The sequence below is a fragment of the Contarinia nasturtii genome, unplaced genomic scaffold (assembly GCF_009176525.2).
Source record: "Contarinia nasturtii isolate CC-2019 unplaced genomic scaffold, AAFC_CNas_1.1 Cnas_scaffold_1565, whole genome shotgun sequence".
In the NCBI taxonomy this organism is placed as follows: domain Eukaryota; kingdom Metazoa; phylum Arthropoda; class Insecta; order Diptera; family Cecidomyiidae; genus Contarinia; species Contarinia nasturtii.
This window is the reverse complement of record NW_022198900.1, coordinates 1127330-1148047: the sequence shown is the minus strand read 5'-3', so window position 1 is coordinate 1148047 and position 20718 is coordinate 1127330. Positions and strand designations below refer to the sequence as shown.

The window sequence follows — 20718 nt, the reverse complement described above, 5'->3', positions numbered from 1 at the left end:
GAAAAGTCAATGCGAGAATCTAGTGTGCGATATTGCAATGGCGTTAAATATTTGTGCTTGAGATAGGAGAGTGTACGAGAAAAAAAACGGAATGTGCGTATGCGGTGAGAGACAGAAAGATAGTTAGAAAAGGCCACAACAAGCGCCAGTCGAAGCGAGAGTTAGACTTAGTCAAGAATAATAGAAGTGTAAATGAAAGGGTGTCAAGGGAAGCAACACGGAAACTGGTGTGAAAAAAAACAACAACGAATTTCATTTCTAGATTTCAATGGCAAGTAAAATGAAACCAAACAATCTGAATACGTTGACAAACGACGTTTGCTTTTGTGAATGAAAAAGTTTGAATAGTCGGAACAAAATGCATAGAAAAATAGTTCTGAAGTATTCTTCATTCATTCGGTCAAACGAATTTTGATGTGAACAACGTTCATATACGATTTCTTTCAATCGTTGACTTCATATAGAGATTTGAATAAAAAAAATATAACTGTGAACTACGTCAAAATGGTTAGACGGATTTTTCAAAGTTCGGCGATATTTATACATATTACTGGTAACTGCAATGTGCTTATATCTAATGTATGTAGGAACAGCGGCAACAATAACCCTGACTCTGTCGGGAACATAATTCAATGGAGACAGACAATCCTCAATTGATAAAAACTTACAAGAGTGTGTTAGTGTGTGTGTGAAAAATGGTATGCAAAGTATGAATGAACGAATATATGTATCCATTGACAAAGTAACAATTTATCGAACCAAAAGCCGACACACAAAACTCGGATAAAATGAGAGAATCAAACAAAGGGAATGCAGTACAAAAAAACCCACATGTATATCACAACCACGCTACAGTTAATGCACAACCGAGTGAGTGGCCTTAATATCACTGAGAGAAAGAGAGACAACCAGAGCCGCAGTGTTCACAATTCATTCAGCGTTTATTGCACAATGCTTGGCAAACCGATAGAAATATAGAAATTCGCCATTCGGTTTTGTTGTTGTTTTATATTGTTGCACGCTATTATTCGGTTTCATTTTGAATGTCAATGCCACAAGCTATATGCAGCAAGTTGTCGTTACACTTACATCGATATCTCAGACGCAATCCATATCCATAAACACATGGGCATATGCAGTAAGTGTCAAGCCGCGCATTGGGATGAGTATGAACGAAAGTGCAGTGAACGTATATGTATATTTTTGGACATTACAATTGAATCGAAAAAAAGAAGGCAACGATGACAATGACAACAGCAACGGCAACGGCATATAAATATATGTGTGTATTTATAAAAGTAAATTCCTGTTGATAACACTTGAAAATGGAGTGGGCCCAGTAAGCAGAGAACGATAAATAGGAAACAAGTCGACGAGAATTTCAATTGAAGCATATGAATCAAAATTCATGAATGCATAAATCTTGTGTGTGACCGGCCAACCAACGAATCGACTGCCGAATGGTACAGTGACGATTAGCGTTGGGAACAGCAGCAGTCCAAAAAAGGAAATGACATATTCATATGCGTTTTATTATTATTAAAGATAGTATGCAAGTAACTTGGTGTCACTCTATTCGATTGAAACAAACCCACATCTTTTGTTTTCATTGACAACAAAAGCATATTCAAGTTACGATAACGAGATCCATTGAATGCATTCTATACATTTAAATCAGTCTCTCTCATTTTTCATTATAGTGTCGAATCGTTTTTTTTTTTCGTCGCTTTTGCTATCTACGACGTTCGGGCGAAGCCCATTGACTTCGACATTGAATTCTGCGATATGATATTTAAATCAGCCAGAAGAAAATACATTTTATAATTGGCGTCTTGTTAATTTATCGCGTTCATGAATCGCGCGACGACTGATGTCGTCGTCGCCACCAATGTTGATGAAAGCGTTCCTATAATTTGTTCGCTTCTATAGCTTGCAACTAGCAGTTCATTGCTCAATGCCGATTCAGCACATGTTCTGTTTCATTTTTGAAGAAACTATAGCAACACAAAGTACACACTTTGATAAAGAACAATTTCACTTCATATAATTTATTACATTCCAACCAACCGGTTGCCGAACAGAAGGCAAACAATGTTAAATCAACAAACAAACAAAAATAAAGAAAAAAATTCTTTGCGCGACTGGGAACGATATAGAATGAAACGCATTAAATAAATCAAAGCATTGGAATGCGTGCGCTTAGATCAATAAGTTTATAGATTTTAATGTTTTTTTTTTATTATTCGTTCATTTTTTTACGTATGTGTTTTTAATTATCTCAATTAGTTCTATCTCGATTCATTGCAAAAATAAAAGTTACCACTGCCTTAATATAAATTCCAACGTGCATAACAAAAAAACGGTCAAATGCTCATTAGTCTCAATATTTTGATGAAAAAAGTATCAGTCACCTTTTGTTCTCACAATCCGAATTCTGCTGTCAATCGAAATGGTTTGAATCACAATATTGTTTTCCATTACCGTTGTCTCTTCATCTGCTGTAAAATCAATCAAATAAGAGTGTGTTGCTCGTGTGTGTTGTTGTGGTTGTTTTTTTTTTTTAAATAATAAAACCGAATCGATTGAAAATAGAAATTTATTGCATGGATTTTTCCACATACACATTCAAGAGAGATCGAATGGAAAGTCCACGCGCATTTTCATTTGGAAAAGCGTTTAAATCGAGATGTGTGCTCGTTTTATTCATCTCGCATTGCTTTCACCATATATTTGAAATGTGTAATCATTTTTTTCTTTCCTTTTCATTTCGTTTACTCACTTCTATCGTTCCCATTTCGCAGTCTTTGTTGGTTAACTCTTGAAACATTTTCAAATGGAGATCGAGTTTCAAATGTGATTCGAAAAGTATTGAATGAAAAAGCGCGTCATTTGAATTAAATGATGAGGCGGGATAGGAAAGGCGACACAAAGAGCGTAGAAAGCAAGCAAGTGAGTGACGGATAGAGAGAGAGAGAGAGAGAGAGAGGGAGAGAGAGAAAGATAAAATAGGAATAGAATCGGATTGCAAATGGAAACAAATATTTATCGTTTTTCAAGCGGATTTAAATGCATCATCTCATTTGTTATTTAATAGCCGAATAGGAAATAGAAAGCACTAGATGCCAACAACATAGAATGGAAGAATCAAATTCAGATCAATCTCACTTGCTCTGCGCGAGCAAAGAGAGTGACAGCGTGTGTGCGAGAGAGAGAGAGAGGGAAAGAGAGAAGAAGGAAAAGAAACGGTGATAATAGTACAACGCACGAAATCAATTTGTATTATGCTCAATCGCACGCAATCTTTGTTGTTTTTCAATATATAGGGTTCGAGGCGGCCAGAAGAGTGCTTTTTCGCTATTTTTGGCTCGTCGTGTGCGACGTGTTTTTGTTTATTTTCCACTCGTCATTCTGTATTTTCTCTCGTGTCTTTTTTTGCCTCATTTTTCCCATTTTGTTGTTGTTGTTGAGCATATGGTAGCCGTTTGAAATCCATTCGGCATGTGTTTGAATCTAATTGCTTGACGATAATTCGCCACTCGGTTATACGGATACATACTCAAAAATGAATATCGAAAAACAAAAGAAATTACAACAATTCGTCTTGTTTCCCATCTCGTTTCAGTGTGAGCGTGTTTTCTTTCAGCAGAAATCCGAGAATGTTTGTTTTTTCAAAAACAGATAACATGAGAGTGAGTGAATGAGACCGATGGATTTCCTTCCGTTAGAAGCAAAGAAAATACAATCTAATCTTCCGAACTGGAAATGGAAAATACCATATAAAAAAATGTTCGATTCTGTTTAGCATTTTTGTTTTTGTTTTCATTTCATCGTCATCGATGTGTCTTTCACTCTTCATCTGTTTAAAATACAAAATAAATGAATTGGTATTTGTATTGAAATGGACACCGATTGAGATTAAAATTGTTTAGTTTTTTTTTTATGCACAATGGACTATACTTAGTTTCTAAAAAGATACCACAGTTTGTTGTTCACTTCTAGATGCGAAAAAGTCCTGTCAATCAATTGAATTATATGAAAGTCTTTCATAGACAGATATCCTTATATTTTATTTATTTATTTAAAATGCCTTTTAATCACAGTATACGAGTATTTATGTCTTTCGAACATATTATCGTTTTTCATGAGAGTACGAGTTTCAAAACTAAGCAAAGTGCAGATATATGTGATTTGTCGCAAGTTATTTCATAATATTCAAAATCAGACTCGAAGAAAACAAATGGGTATGCACTTGCATAGAAAAGTACAAACAAAAAAATAGAACTAATGTTCGACTGTACTTGTTTTTATGCTGCATATTTTCTGATGTTGTTTCGTGGAACTTTATGCGCTATAAATAAAAATCGGTTCTAAGCACACACATATTTTAGCAAACGAAGAAAAAACAATGATTAAAAGTTGCGGTTAGCTGTGTGCCAAACAGAAGAATGAAACGAGCGAATGTGTGAGCTAATGTACGATTACGCCATTCGAGAACGTGAACACTAACGCTGAACTCTCTGTGAATTGAAGGTAAAGCATTTTATTTGTCATGCATTCGATAGGTTCTCTCAATTATTAATTGAATCGTAATGGAAGAGCATGACTGTAGGAAATAAAATATATAAATCTACACATACTTCAAAGGCCAAATCGCAAGCGGAGAACAAAGACTGTAAACATTTGAAACCGAAAAAAACTAACTCTTGTTCCAATTTACGCTTTCCTAAAAAAAACTTCTACATTTGAATGGATAATAAACAAAACAAAACAAAAAAAAAATGTCGATCAACATTTTCATTAGCAGTAATAACCGATCAAATAAAAAACCTCTATCAAGGTGAAGAACGAGTGACGAAACCAAAATTTGAAACACAAAATTTCTGATATCAATTTTGTGACGAAAATAGTTGGTAGATATATTTTCTGTGTACTGTGAATATAAACTCAATAATATTGAGTCAATGTACTTTTGTATATTATTATACGTTGCAGAAATTTCCCCCTTTTTTCTTTGAGTTCTTACTGACGCAATGAAGCAACGTTCCGAATTTACAAATGTATATTAAGTTTATATTCACGGTACACAGAAAATATATCTACCAACTATTTTCGTCACAAAATTGATATCAGAAATTTTGTGTTTCAAATTTTGGTTTCGTCACTCGTTCTTCACCTTGATAGAGGTTTTTTATTTGATATCAATAGTTTTGTAAGCGCTATTTTCAATGTTAAATATTCAAGAAACATGAATTTGAATCTTTTTCAAATACAATGAAAATATGGATTTTTAGGTTAACATATGTGTCAAAAGTCTTTGGAATAAATTCAGAAGTTGCCGTTTGAACAACAAACACACAATATCAAATTCGTTTTTATTGGTATAAACCTTTATTCATATACTATCGAATAGCACATTCACTTTGCACTGAACGGACCATTGTCTTCGATTTTTCTCAGTGTGTATTGAACCATCAAAATCATGCTCTGGACAACCGATTTGTCGATTTCTTTAAACTTTCTCCCAATGCATCACCAATTTGGTATCGTTTTGTGAAGTTAAAATAGATGGTCTTTTTTTCATGGAAATGCTATTTTTCAAAGCACGACGATAATGACAGCTCGGCAACGCTCTATTAGAGATTAGTACCGCTGGCAACCGCAGAACTATATAGAATCATATGGAGTCATTTGGTGGCGCTGGCAAGCAATTTTGCCTTATCGTCATGCTTTGCTATTTTTTAAGAAGTGAGCCATTATTATGATTTTTTATGCTCGCCAAACACAATTTTGTCTTTAATCAGATAGTTCTCAACGAATGCCATCGATTTCAACAACATTTGGTTTTCAAACTTTGGTAATGTTTCTTGATCTATGGCCCAACCATACATCAACCATACATCAACCGGGGCCAACGGCCTTCTAGGTCTGGATTTCGTATATTACGTGTATATATAGCGAGTTCGACTTTTCAACACACTAATGTGGTTTCGTCACTCGCACGAACTGCCGTCCGCTGTGATTTTTGTGGTAATTGTTGATGATGATGTTTGAGGGGAAAACAGCACTTTACACATGAATTATTAACACAAAAATCCCCGCGCACAATTTTACAAATTAAAATCCAAACCATAGTCCACTCCATGGCACAAAAACCCACCTTCACTATCGCCCTCAGAACAAAAAAAAAACTAATGAATTAAAATTAATCATTTTTCCACGAGGCATTTCATTGAGGTTATTAGCAATAAATTTTAAGCATTTGGCAAACCTCGAAACGATTGACAACAAATGTGGGTGCCAACCACGTTGCAGTTACCAGTAATAGTCCAATGCAATTTGGGTAATGTGTTTTTTGTTTGTTTCGTTCACTTTGTTTATGTGTTCGTGTCCAACAGCACGTATTCAGTGGAAGCCATCGATATCGTTTCTACGAAGTCAAAACATGAATGAGTAAACACCATAAATTTCGCTCTTTTTTCGCTAATTGCGCTTAGCAAAAAAATATACAATAAATACTATGAATCGATAGAGAGGAAGATGAAAAAAAAACAACATCAACGTTCAAATTCTTCAAATTGAATCGATCGTTTGTAACTTTTTTACAATCATTGCCATTAATCGCAATGTAAACGTGTCTTTAAACTATGTCAAATTCATGCTCGTTAATTCTCTTCATTCTGTTTTACGTGCATTGCACCTCTGGACTCTTACTTTTTTTATATGTTGTTCTCGTTTTATCATCACTTCTCAAATTGTAAATTTCGTATTTTCAGTTTTCTGGCTTTTGGTAGATTGTATACATAACGCTGCAATCAAATTCACACCAATAACTAATTCTCAATCAGCGTACAAATGATTTACGATATTGAATCTGGTACGGTTAGTGATTTTACGAGTGCAACCGACAAAAAAATGTACCGTAAGATAAAAAAATCATTCCACTGCACTTGAATTCTCTCTTCCCGTCTCTTTCTCGTTATCTCGTATGGTGGTGTATTGTGATTTTTTTTGTCTGTCCTGATACATTTTTACAATCACTTCTAGTTTGCAAATGTACGGCAACCATATATGCATGAATTATTGCAATAGCATTCTACACGTGCGAGATTAATCTTTTTCATTTTTTTTTACAAAAAGATGTAACATAGTAGTTATACTCGTGTCACATACAGAAAAAAAAAACATTTGCATTCTCGCCATTTTCATTTATATATATTCAAATGATATGCATTTTTGCTGGTCATATTTAACAGCAGTGAACGACCGACATTTTTCAGCGAACAACTTTTTCTTTCTTCAAAGTAGCTACATTTTTCTTCCTGAGACGATAACAGAGAATGAATTTCTATCTACGAGAAATACGTTTGTGGTCATTTATTACCATGAATGATTTTCATTGACATTTCTTCTAAATCAAAGAAAGCAAATTATCTCTCCTAAAATATGATGTTTAAAAAAAGTTTTGCGAATTTATGGATTTTATAAAAATGTGCATAAAAAGGACTGCCATATATAAAGTAAAGCGTATGTGAAAACAAATGAATTTGAATAAGAGATGAACATAAGACAGGCATATGTACATAAAATTCATTGTGCCAAAAAAGACGGATGAAAAACTACGAAACAATAAGAATTCAAACGTAAAAAGTGAATAAAACACAATGGTCACATTTAGAGAGAGAGAGAGAGAGAGAGAAAGCGATCGACAGAAACAGTAGGGGTGTAATTGAAAATGTTTAGCCTTCCGCCAAACAAATGAAGAGAGGAAAAGGTGGTAGCGCACATAGAGCCCGTGTGCACTGTGTGTGCGATCATAAATGGCATGGAAGAAATGTTTTGTCTATCATTTGTGAAATTTCTTTTTTGGTGTGCGTTATCGTTCTAAACCATCTAAATGGTAAGCTCTATTTGAATATTGCTGGTTAATGGTATAATACCCGATTGAATTAAAGAAATTCGATAAAAGCATATTTCTATTCGATATTTCGTCAGAGCGTCCATTTGTAACATTCTTCATCGCTTAGACTACATACGTCTACAGTATCTTTTTTTCTTCTTTTGATGTTATGGATGTTTATTGAATCTGTGGATCAATAATGTTTGCAGGTTTTTGGATACTTGATAATTTTTAACATTTTGATCATGATGCCTGGTGATGATCGTCAGGTAGTTTTTCTACGGTTCGATGTTTTGGTTCCTCTATTTTTAATACTGATAGCCCATGGACAACGACGTCATTCGGAACTGCCTTCCATTTTCCATTTTTAGTTAGTTTCATTTTGAATTTCGGAGCGTCAAAATGCTGTCTACGAGCATCAAATAGTCTTATGATTTGAACTTTGATTATTTCAAGTCAATTTGGACAAAATTATTACAATTTATTGAAGAAACACTTTGGTTTGAGAGTAAATTGGATAAAAATTGGCGAAATGTTTATTTCTTGTTTTGGCAATCATCTCCATTTGGATGGTGACAATTAAATATGCACAAGAGACAACGTAAATATTCAATCTTCAAATTTTTAGTACTGTTTAATTTTGATTTTATTTAAACGTTCAATGTTGTTCAGAGAAGTGTACCGAGCCGAGTATTTGTGGTTCATATCAGGAAGACATTACAAAATATTATAAATGTGACGATTTTGAATGCTTGCCAAAGGAGTAAGGATATAATAATAGCGATTCTTCCTCATAACATCAGCATCACTTTTAAATGTGTAACTCTTCCCGAATTTCAAAGTATACCATTTGTTTTCAATCTTTTTGTTAAATAAAACAGTTCACTTCAAGAAACATTGTGTTCAATAAACGAGATAAATTTTTAATAAGATACTGTAAAGAAGTATTTTTGCACTTTGTAAGATTTTTATCGCTGTGCGATTATATCTTGTAAATGGAGTCTACTACTATTAATTAAACTACTAGATGAAGATAATTTAAACGATGATATTTGTACGGATGAAATAGATGAAAGTATTGTAGTTTAGCAAAATCATTTTCATACATAAAACAATTTTTTTGCCTTTTCGTTTGTGAAACAAGATATGGATTTTTTTTTTCTCATTTAAAAAAATTCCATGAAATATTATCAAGTGCAATAGTTCTTAATGCTTACCTAATATTATTAAAAGCAACAACTTATTAGTTTTTTTTCTTTCAAATAATTCAGGTACATACACTCCGCGAAAAAAGGATAGACGCAATAACATTTTTGCAAAAATCTTATTTAAAAAGCATAGATTTCTTTGTGATTTTTTTGTCAATTTATTTAGCAACTATTTATGCACACATCACAAAAAGATGTATCAAAAATAGAGAATTTTATTTTTTCAAGTTTTTCGAAATTTTGTACTCAAAAAGTGCGAAATAAGGATAGACGCGGTCACTGTTTTGCTTCTAATAAACAATGTTGTTTACATTTTTATGATGTGTGTTGATGTGATTTACCGTTATGCACCGTCTAGAGTCGGTGCATGCAATTTCACAATATTTGTGAAGCAGTTGTCATTTGAATTACAATCGAAAAACAATGGAACGAGCAAATCAATTAACTGAAGCGGAAAAAGCCAAAATTTCTACATTAAAAGATTATCTGCACATGCCAAACTGTCAGATATGAAAGGAAATAAATAGAAGTGAAAAAGTTGTGCGAATCGTGAAAATTACGGCCAAAACTATAAAACTGGTCGGCAAACAGTGGTTTCTGCTGCTGAAAAACGGCTATTAATTCGAAGTGCGGCCAATAATTTCAAATCTGCCCGGCAATTGAAAAATGAAAACAATGTATCAGTTGGTGTTCGACGTGTTCAGCAGATTTTAAGTGCTTGTAAACACCTAAAGTACACAAAAATAGTACAACAAACCAATGTTGTCGCCGGTTAATATTGACGATCGTTTGAAGTTCGTTAATGATCACATTCGATTTGGCGTAAAATTATTTTTTCGGATGAAAAAAGTTCAATCTGGATGGACTAGATAGTTTTGCCTATTATTTGCACGATTTTCGTATTGTACCATGGATTTTCAGTAGACGTCAATCTGGCGGTGGTTCGGTAATGGTGTGGGGAACCATTGTGTTGCGACATAAATGAATCATGTTTATGCCGAAACAAAAATCACCTTTATTTGTTTAAAACCTCTTTTTCTTTGTTTCGATTTATGTTAAAATTAGATGATACATCAATTTCACCTTATTTAATGACTAATATTTTATGCTGAGATTGCTATATTTTATTTACTAAACAATAGTGTTTAAGTTCCGTATGTAATGACTATAAATACCAACACTATATGAAATAAAAATCAGTCTTGCAACAGTCACTTAACTGCGTTCATTAATGGATTGATCACCCAGAGATAACGTAACACATTGGTTACCTAAAAAAGGTGCCGTTAATATTCATTTCCACCAGAATAAACTCCGACACTATCAGCAGATAATTGGCCCTCTTTTCCCTGCATATGGTTACGAATGTGCTGGATTGAATTGGAAATTTCGACAACGCACCGATCCATGTGGCCCGATCAACTTTCGCCTACTTTGAGGAACATCGAATCCACCTTTTCAACAATTGGCCGGCAAAATCGCCAGATATGAACATATTTGAAAACGTTTGGGGCACTTTGGCTCGAGAAGTTTATAAAAAATGTCGTCAATACAACAACCAAACCGTCAATCACTGTATGACATTCTCCCGGATCAGATGCTTGCGTTTCATGATGCCCGAGGTAAACACACCAATTACCGATAAAGAATTCCACGAAAAATTTGATTTTTAAATCAAAAACAGTGACTGCGTCTATCCTTATTTCGCACTTTTTGAGTACAAAATTTTGAAAAACTTGAAAAAAATAAAATTTTTAAAATTATTTTTGATAAATCTTTTTTGATGTGTGCATAAATAGTTGCTAAATAAATTGACAAAAAAATCACAAAGAAATCTATGGTTTTTAAATAAGATTTTTGGAAAAATGTTATTGCGTCTATCCTTTTTTCGCGGAGTGTATTTACCGTACAAAACAAAATACAATCAAGTCTTTGTTAGATGGGTGATGAATGATAAACGTTTTTTGTGTGGGTTTTGCCATATTTATCGCTTATGAGTGCTTTACGAGAAAAAACGGTGTGAAATCAATAAGTTAAAAATCAATTAAATTATATTTTTAAAAAACGCACATACATACCAGTTTTAAATAATAGATTAATTGACGCTTTGGCGTTTTATTGCCACATTGCATGAATGAATGAACTTTAATTGCAACCATCAAAAACCGACATACGCAGCCGAAAATGTATGCCTCGAAATAGAAACATCAAAAGCGACATAAGTACCAACTAATTAATTATCATTTTCAGCATATTTAATCATCAATTAAAACGGGGGAGATAGATAGATGCAAAATTCTATGCAATATTCCCTCTCTCTCCCCGTGTCGTGGCTGGAGCGTTTTGAATATGTTTGCTGTGCGCAAAGAATTTTTGAATAGTAAGTTCAGCAGACGAGAGAGAGAGAGAGAGAGAGAGAGTAAGCAAGATATGCTTGTGTTTTTGTCATAGTTGATGTGTAATTATGTGTATATCTTTTTGAGATGTATGATTGAAGTGCAAATGAGCGAGAGAGTTATGAGAATATTGAATACGACATGCTGTGCATTTGATATGGTAAGTTTGCGAATGCCTCTTTCTCTTTTATTGTGTATCACCTCGCCTTTGCTTCGTCGAGGTTGCTTTGGTTCGCATATCGTGCTGCCATTCGATGAATTATTAAATGCATTTGATCTCTCTGTGTGTGTTGCATGCATTTCACATCGCATCAAATACGTCGGTATAATTGGTGGCGCACGACACCGTGTGGCAAATGTCATTAAACCGAAATAGTTTATATTAATTGCATGTTGAATTGGAATCGAAAATGCAAAGAACGCACTCATTTGCCCCAAAAATATTTGCACACTAGCTACTAGCATTGACTTGTTACAATTTTGTTGAGTGTCAACCGAAAACATTCGAACACGTAAACATGTATCTCGGTTTGGCAAACGGCTTCATTAACGATCATGAGAAAACATCAGAATTGATGTGCATCAAAGTGGTTTACGATGTCATAAGTTCTTTCCCATCAATTATAGCTTGCTTGATAAATTTGAATTCGAATCGAACGCGGGAGCATACGAGTTAGAAAGAGAGAGAGGGAAAGAGCGAGAATTACATGATGAGATATGAAAATGATAGCCATAATAACCACTAAAGCACACGAAAATCAATACGTACACAAACATAAACAAATTGATTCGAAGCACATAACAAACGGTTTTTGAAATCATTGGTGAAACGTTGCATCTTCTCAAGCTATTATTTTTTTTAAATGACCCCAAATTCCATTCGCAGCACATTCCTTAAACTCAAATAATAGCTTTGATATTGTCAGTGTCATCTGCATAAAATGCATAATTTCCACAAAGCATACACATACATTACCTCACCGACAAATTCAAATGCATACACACACAAAAACATTCGATCTATGTATTTACCGTTGTCATCAAAGCCTTTTGAAGTTTATTTTTGGTTCGTAACGTCTTTTTGGCGAACACAATCTTCTCTTGCTCGTTGCGGCTTTACTGTTGTTGTCACATAAGCCGCAACAACCAAAAATTGACTCATAAAATGTGTCACACCGAGATTTTGACTGAGACATACATACATATATGCTCTTTGCTTTTGTCTTTTGGCATTTCTACCTCTTCAATTTTGTTTCTTTCATTCTTTGACGCTCGGTGCCATCAAAACGTACACATGAAAAACATGAAAAGGGAACAACAACATTTCAATTTGTTAAAGCATCTATTAAAAAGGTTGTTTATTCTCCAATTCAATATGTGTGATATCTGTCGGTAAACTTGCACGGTTATTTTATCAGACCTTTTCCAGACAATTGCTCCATCCCCTCTCTCTCTCTCTCTCTCTCTTTCTTTCTATTTCTATCGCAAACTTTCCACTTTGTGGTCCAAACCAAATTATAGTTGTGTAACCATTTCGAAAGTTCAGCTCGAAATTTAATACATAATCGAATTTATCTATTTAGTAGAAAAGTTTAAACTCATTTCTCATTAAATTATGGAAAATTCATATCACGTACATATTTTTTGTTGTAATTACTAATTATCAAACATCATCTTTCGAGCCATCAAATTGCAACTGTTTGATAAGTAAATGCAATGTTCAAACGCAGGTCGTTAGGTGGCCAATTTTGAAAGGATCGCGGCTGACGAGAGAGAGAGAGAGAGAATGTGGAAAAGTGGAATTTGAAGCTCAAGAGATGATAACTGACTGATTTTACAAATGAAATGAAACAAGCTCTCAAAATATTTTCGCTTGCAAGTAGAATACTCAAATACTTTATCGTGATTTCAGTTAGATACACACCATATTCTAATTATTACAGCATAATTTGAAGTGGATTTGGAATTTTGGCATGTAAATTCAGTCGGTTGCCAGCGTTATTTTCATCGTTCTTTCGATGTGTTCCCTTGTTGTGTGTAATGGAACAACAGAGAACATTTTACCGTTGCGCACACAAAATCAAAAATGTAAGCATTGAATTTCCGATGGAATGTTCGGTTTACATGTGTTTCAATATGCTTGCATGATAAACGGATGCAATAAAGAACGAGAGAGAGAGAGAGAGAGAGAGAAAGAGAAAGACATGGTTATGCTTTTGAATGAAAAGAAGAAGAAGAAAAAAATTCAATCAAGTATATGTGATCTTGTTAGCCTTCATATTTTTGAGTCGTTATTATTATTGCACTGTGAACAAGCATTTCATTTTGACAAGTTCTCTCCAACCATCCCTGTTCGGTTGTGTTGACGGTAGTAATGGTGGATGGTGGTGGTATTTGTTATTATTTATATTGTTAGCCGGAGCTTGAAAATGGATTCCATTAAAAACGTACAATGTTCCAATTATGCCTTTTTGGTTTACGTAAAGATGTGAATGTAAAGTGCATCATTAAAGCAATATTATGGTGGGATTTACATCGAGCTAGACTGACATTGATGATAATAATGTCATTATGATGGTGTGTGACACAGCAGATCAAATTCATCTGTCGGAAGCGGTTCGTTTGAATGTAGTACCAAAACGTCAATTTTCTACATAGCATTTGCGTACATTGTGGTTGTATGTCTATTAAAAACATGATATGATGGCAGCGCAGATTTTTTCATTGTCTAGTGCACATTTACCATACAGGCACTCTCTTGCCATTTTATTTCAAAGATTCGTTGCCTTTTTGCATTAGGCGACATTCAGTTATACTGTAGTCTTGATAATCGAGCGCGAAAAACGTGGAGTTTCCGTCACAAAATACTTCCGCTGACAAACAACATTCATCGATTTTTTTTTTCAACATCATGTTCATCGTGTTGAATTTTTAGCAAAATGCATCGCTTATTAAATTGCGTGTCACTCTGGCAGCGACAACGTTCAATTCGAATGCACGCAAATGTGTGTATATCCCATAGATTGAAAGAGACACACACAGAGAGAGACATAGAAATAAATAGAGAGTATTCAAAATAATAAAAGAAGCAAAATTTGTTGTTTTGCATACGTGGAAATGCGAATGAACATAGAACGGACTGATGCATTTCTTGGCCGTGTTGCACATTGCAGACAGACATAACTCTCTAAAAAAATACCAGTTCAAGAACATGTGAATGAAGTGAAAGAGCTCACACATGGTTGAATAAATTTGGATTTTCAGTCAGAAAATGAATAAATAGTAAAAAAAAACAGAGCAAAGAAATCTACCCTTGTAAAGGGCTCAAAGCAACAGCAGTATCTCGATGGCTCGTTACTTGAATATGGGAAAGATATATTCGTGTGCGTTTTATTGTAATTTTGTCGAGTAATTCATTGGACCGTATCATAGTGTGTTTTAGTTGCTGTCTATCTCTCTCTCTATACGCGTGTGTTGCAATTGCTCTCGCGCCAACTTAAAGTTGTAGGTCTCCCTGGCTAAAGTCAACAAATGCCATTACTTTGGCATGGCTGGGATTTGCACAAAGCACCGAGAGTGCACCGTGTTAAATAAGCAAAAGACATACATACCGAAAATATAGTCTACGCGCGCAGTCTGCGGAGAGATAGTTTGACAAACGAGCAAAAAATCCATCGCCACTGCGCAAGCAACCGAATCAAACTGATAAAAAAACAACAACAACAACAATAACTCTGCACGGACGAAGAAATAGTGTCGTCAAGTGAAGTATTTTCATCGTGTGGCTTAGTGTGGATTTTGCGGTGTCAGTTTGTTTGGCTGAGAGTTGTTTGCAAGTAATCGGCAAACGACAAGGAGAGAAAGAAAACGGGAATGATATGAGACAAACGAACGAAGCAGCAAAACAACAGCAGTTGTAAAAGAAGAAACAATAACACCGAATTAATTCCCATTACATGTCTGTATGCGTCGCAAAGACCTCGTTTTTCGAGTTTACATTTTCGTATATTTGCATTTGCCGCATTGATAATGCCAGCAGCCCGTTTGCACCCATATGCTCTTTTGCTAACTCCTTTTTTTCCGTTTCTCACTGTGTTTGTATCTCATCTGAAATGCATTTCGCTGCCACAATGTTCACCCCGCACTGCATCGACTTATTCAAAAAAAATAAAGAGTCTTACGGGAGTAAGACGAACTTTTCCGCACTGTGGTAGTTGTGTATTTTATTAAGAAAGTTCAAAATAATATTTGTTCGATTTTTCAAGCCTTTCAAGCGGCGTAAAGTCCGAGACCAAAAAATATGTTCCAACTTTGGCAACGAAATATTCTTTGATTTAATAGCAGAAGTACTCGAGAAAAGATTTTTCACACTTTCATGATGAACCCATTTGTACGACATTTGAAAGTATTCTATTTCTAACAAAACACTATAAAAAATATGTCTGACGTTAATTTTGCCATGAAAATTATTTTTGAAACACTTTTCATAACTAAAGTCACAAAAAATTTGGATTTTTATATGGGAGTCATGTCTGTATGCTACCTTAATGGTGTGAAACTTTGCACAGGCTATTTTTCGCACAAAAAAATAACATTCGGAGGGTTTGGAGAAATTTTAAGCAAAAGTAAGAGCACCTCCCATACAAAATATTCGTTTTTGATCCAAAAATTGAAAATTTTGTATGAGAGGTACCCCTAATTTTGATTGAAATCTCTTCAAACTTTCAGAATGTTATTTTTTTGTGTGAAAAATAGTCTGTGCAAATTTTTACGTCATTAAGGTAGCATACAGGCATGGCTCCCATACAAAAATTAAATTTTTCGCGATTTTTTCAAAGAAACTCTGTTAAAACTTAATTGTATCTCAAAATAAACATCGGATTCGGTTTTCTCGTGCCAAAAAAACCCCCCAATACATATTTTTGAGTGTTTAAGTCTACATTAAGTATGACTTTTCGACGAAAATTGGACTCTTTTTCATAGGTCCATCCAGGTCTTTTCCATCGACCAAAGTCGCTCGAAATCTAATGATTTCTATTCCTCGGGACCCCCAATCATCCCGTGAAGTCAGATTTCAAATAACTTTTCTGGGGGGTGAGATAATCGATGGACAAATTTTGCGTACGGCGGACAACGTACGACTGATTCGGGTTCTCTGACCTCAGAAACGTCCAGAAAACATGTTTTTGAGATGTCGTAAATTTTGACCCATTGCAATACTTTCCCCTTTCACACTATGTGTGTGCGGAAAAGTAAAAATATGCACGCTGGCCTCTTTCGATTTTCACCCGTCGACACTATCTAGGCAGTCTCTCTTTTTGTTTTTATTCCACGTCGCCTACCATATTCTCGGTTTCTACGATCGTTTCTTCTAGCGGATTTTGCAAGAATGTGTAATAAGCAGAAAAAAGCAAATTAGTCTGCGTACATTTTGCATATATGAATTTTCGGTATTTTATGCATTGACTGCATTCGGTAATACGTCTCTTTTTTTGTATGCAATTTTCAGTTGTCGACTGAGTACGTTCTCTCTTTCCGTCTTCAATATTCAAGAATAGAACGATCTACACAGAACGACGCGGAAAAATAAGAAAACACCAAACGAAGAAACAATATGCCGCGAACAAACTATTTTCATTCGAAATATTTATTTTACGGAAAATGTCGCTTTTATTAAAGCAAACTCCATTAAAATTTACTAAAATTTTCGTTGAGATGGCAAAACAGCAATTGGCATTTTTCAACTGATGTACATTCAAATATGTGCATTTTATCGTCGTTGGAAATTGAATGTTCGCGTTGAATCGCATCCATACTAATTTCACTTAAGCACAATTGTGGAGATGGCCCTTACGAAAGCTTATAGTGTTTCCTTTCTTGTCTATTTTAAAAGATATATCGAAGTTTGTCTTTTGAATATTTTATTCATTAAATTAGTAAAATATTGAAAAAATTTCATAAAATATATCAGTTTATGTGAGTGCATCTTGCCAAACACAAGCACTTGTGCAAAAGGGAACAAAAAAAAAAACTGAAGCTGTTTTGCAGAGTTGAAATGCAATAATAGAACAATATACATCAACATTTTGAAATATCATATCTATCACATGCAAATCTTCCGCCCTCTTCTCTTGTCCATACGCACTACATCAAAATAAACATAATTTGAATATATTTCAGTTTTTCGTTTCTTTTCATCTCTCTTGTTTGTTTGAGATATAGAGATACAAGTAACTATTATTTTTGCTATAACATAGACAACCATATGTGAACAACACGGATAATATCATTTTAGCAATAACAAAAACTTATTCCAGAAAATCAGATATGAAGCTCACATAAATAGTCGATCTGTTTCTATCTGCGAACAATAGTGTGGATGGATATACTTTTTATTCAAAGCAACTGCAGCGCTCGATATAGTTTTCGGCTTTAAAGCAAAAATAATGGTTACTTGTTCCAGTGGCTCTTGATCTAAGACGAGAGTGAAATAAAAAGAGACAATATCTATCGACATCGAATAGCAATAATTGTTCATGTGGCGCTAAACAACATTTTTCTTTATACACGCTGTGTGCATGCAATGTGATTTCTGCGCCTGTGAAATTCCGTGTGCCTGTATTTTTGTTAGGAAATTCAGATATTGACGATACGATTGAAATTTATAGATTTTTTTTAGTCTCGCTGTTTGGTTCGTGTCGCCGAATTGCTGTTAAAGCTGTCGTTTGATATGAAAGTGCCGTTGTCGTGGTTGTTTATTTTCGCTACCATTGATCTAAAAATGGCGTATCACATATCGATGCATACGTAATTATTGGCAACAAATAACCCCAGATCTTTTTTATTGGTCCCTTTGGTTTGATATATGTTTTGGCTTCATTTCGTTGGCATAAAATGTCAGCGCCCATTTAAATTCTGGTCAATAGTTATTATGCATAGTATAATTTAGATTAGTCTATATGTAGATTATTGCATTAACAAAACAAGGATGTGTGTGTGCATTGGCACGTGTATTCTTTTTGTAACCATTCTCTTTGACCTTCTTAATATAGGTAATAACGTAGATAATAATGTATATTTCATTGTTTCATTAGATTCAATTCAAATTCACTTTTGATTAGATTTTGTAACATTTTAAATTAAAATTGAATTTTCGCCATTTTGACATCGAATCAATTAGCTCTAACCAAATGTTAAATGAAGTAGAATAAAGAGAGAGAGAGAGAGAGAGAGAGAGAGAAGGGGATATAGTATTTTTATTTAAGTTCTACAACAACAGAAGTTCAAGTGGTGTTGTTTGATTTGAATTGATTTAAAATAAAATTCCTTAATAAACTGATTAATAACAGCACATAGCTCTATAAATGTAGCATATTCATTTGTTGTTCCGAAACTAATTCAGTGACGTTGACAATGGCATAAAGTCAAATTCGTTCTCGCTTACTCCTAACAGTTCTTTCCTGGTTTGGTTCAAATTTAATGCGATTAAAATATTGTTTTACATCTAATGCATACACAATAGATCTGTTATGATTACGATTATAACAAAACAGCAGCACATTGAATGAAGGAGACAAAGCGATAGACGAGAGATGCAAAAAGGCGAGAGAATATGTTTAGAATGGTTGATAGCGATTGGGTTGATGTCGGAAGCCCAAGATGATGAGGAAATTCATGAGTTGAGGGACAAAGGCCCCGATATGCCAGCAAATGCATACAACAATCGAATGATGAAAAAGGCTTTTTCGTTGCAATGCACTTTCTAGCTGCAATATATAACTACAATCAAGTTAATGCGATTTTCATTTTTAATGGCGAAATTCAATTAAATTTCATACACAATAAAATGCGTGCGCTTTTCACTTATATTAAGAGCATACAGTATACAGCCCATTCGGAGAGATGGATCTCAACAACAACAACAACAGCAATCATTCTCCCTTTCTCTCGTTTCGTGACACAATACAAAAACATTGCGAACATATACAGATACATCCCTGCTGCTGCTGCTGCTGCTGCTGCTGCTGCTGCTGCTGAAGGTTCGGTTGTGCATTGGTTCTTTCAACAGAGAGCACATCGAACGGAACCATCTACTATATCGTTATTGATGCGTTTAATTTAATTTAGTTTTTTTTTTTAATTTACGTAAAATACAACAAAAGGGATCCGAGTACGCTCCGAAACACACTTTGCAATGACATGCACAATGACTTTATGAAACATGGTAGCGTTTTGACTTGATATTGCAGAAGCAGTGTGTAAGTGGAAAGAGGCGACTGGCGAATCGATGCAATGCATAGAAAAGTGTCACTCTTGTTCGAATTAATAGATTTCAAGCTTGAAAAAGACCCGGTAGTAGGAGAAAAATGGCTTCTTGATTCCATTGCACATGACTGAACAACAAAAAAAATGCATCAATTTTTAATTACCCATGCTAAATTCACAAATGGGAGAATAATGTCACAAAACATGGACAAATTGTCTAAAGTTTAGACTCTGAACGAACAACAACAAAAAAAATTCTCTACTCACAATCCCATCGTATGTGTGACAATGTTCAGCTATTCGGGGCAAATATTACATTTAGACACACTGTTTGTTTCACTTTCAGTGATTTTCGATTTGAATATTGTTGTTTCTGGTTCTCTTGTTGCATAAAAGTGCGACGAAAATGCTTTTTTCGCTAGAAATTTGAGCTTGCAGCAAAATTTTAATGGTTGTTTTCATTTTGAAAATGCACAATAAACGAACCCCTCAAGCACACATACTAAATTCATCATCAACAGCAACAGCAGCAGCATGCTGCTCATCATATGTCTGTTTCACACAAATTTATTCCGTTGTTACTTTCCAATTCTAATCATAGCGTAAAGGAAACGCTTTCAAAGTTAGTTTCCAAACGCCCAATTTCAAAGTTAGTTTTTTTATGTCGTTCGGACCGAGAATGTGTTACATGTGGCAATGTGCAATTTTTGCCATTTTTCTTACATTTTAACAATTAAAAGCCACGGAATAGCAGCATTAATTACATATGGTCACATGATTGGTTAGTGTATGGATTTTATTCGGCCATTCGCATGCTATCTCCACTAAATCTAGGCATTAATTTGTGTGCTTTTTTATTCGCCTGTCACGACAAGGATAAAAAATAGTTTGTGCGTTTGAGAGAGAGAGAGAGAGAGAGAGAGAGAGAGAGAGAGAGAGAGAGAGAGAGAGA

General features: G+C 34.5%; 1 protein-coding gene across 2 annotated transcripts in view; it reads right to left on the bottom strand.

Moving 5' to 3' along the window:
* The window catches only part of LOC116346582 (Krueppel-like factor luna), a 481191-nt gene that overhangs the window by 250274 nt on the left and 210199 nt on the right, over window positions 1-20718 (bottom strand). Inside the window, exon 1 of one of the 2 annotated variants that reach the window (XM_031776721.1) lies at window positions 2412-2498. The exons of the other annotated variant lie outside the window; for it this stretch is intronic. The gene's annotated coding sequence lies outside the window, so the exon portion shown is untranslated. Of the gene's footprint in view, window positions 1-2411; window positions 2499-20718 lie in introns of those variants that run through there. 2 annotated transcript variants of the gene reach the window in all.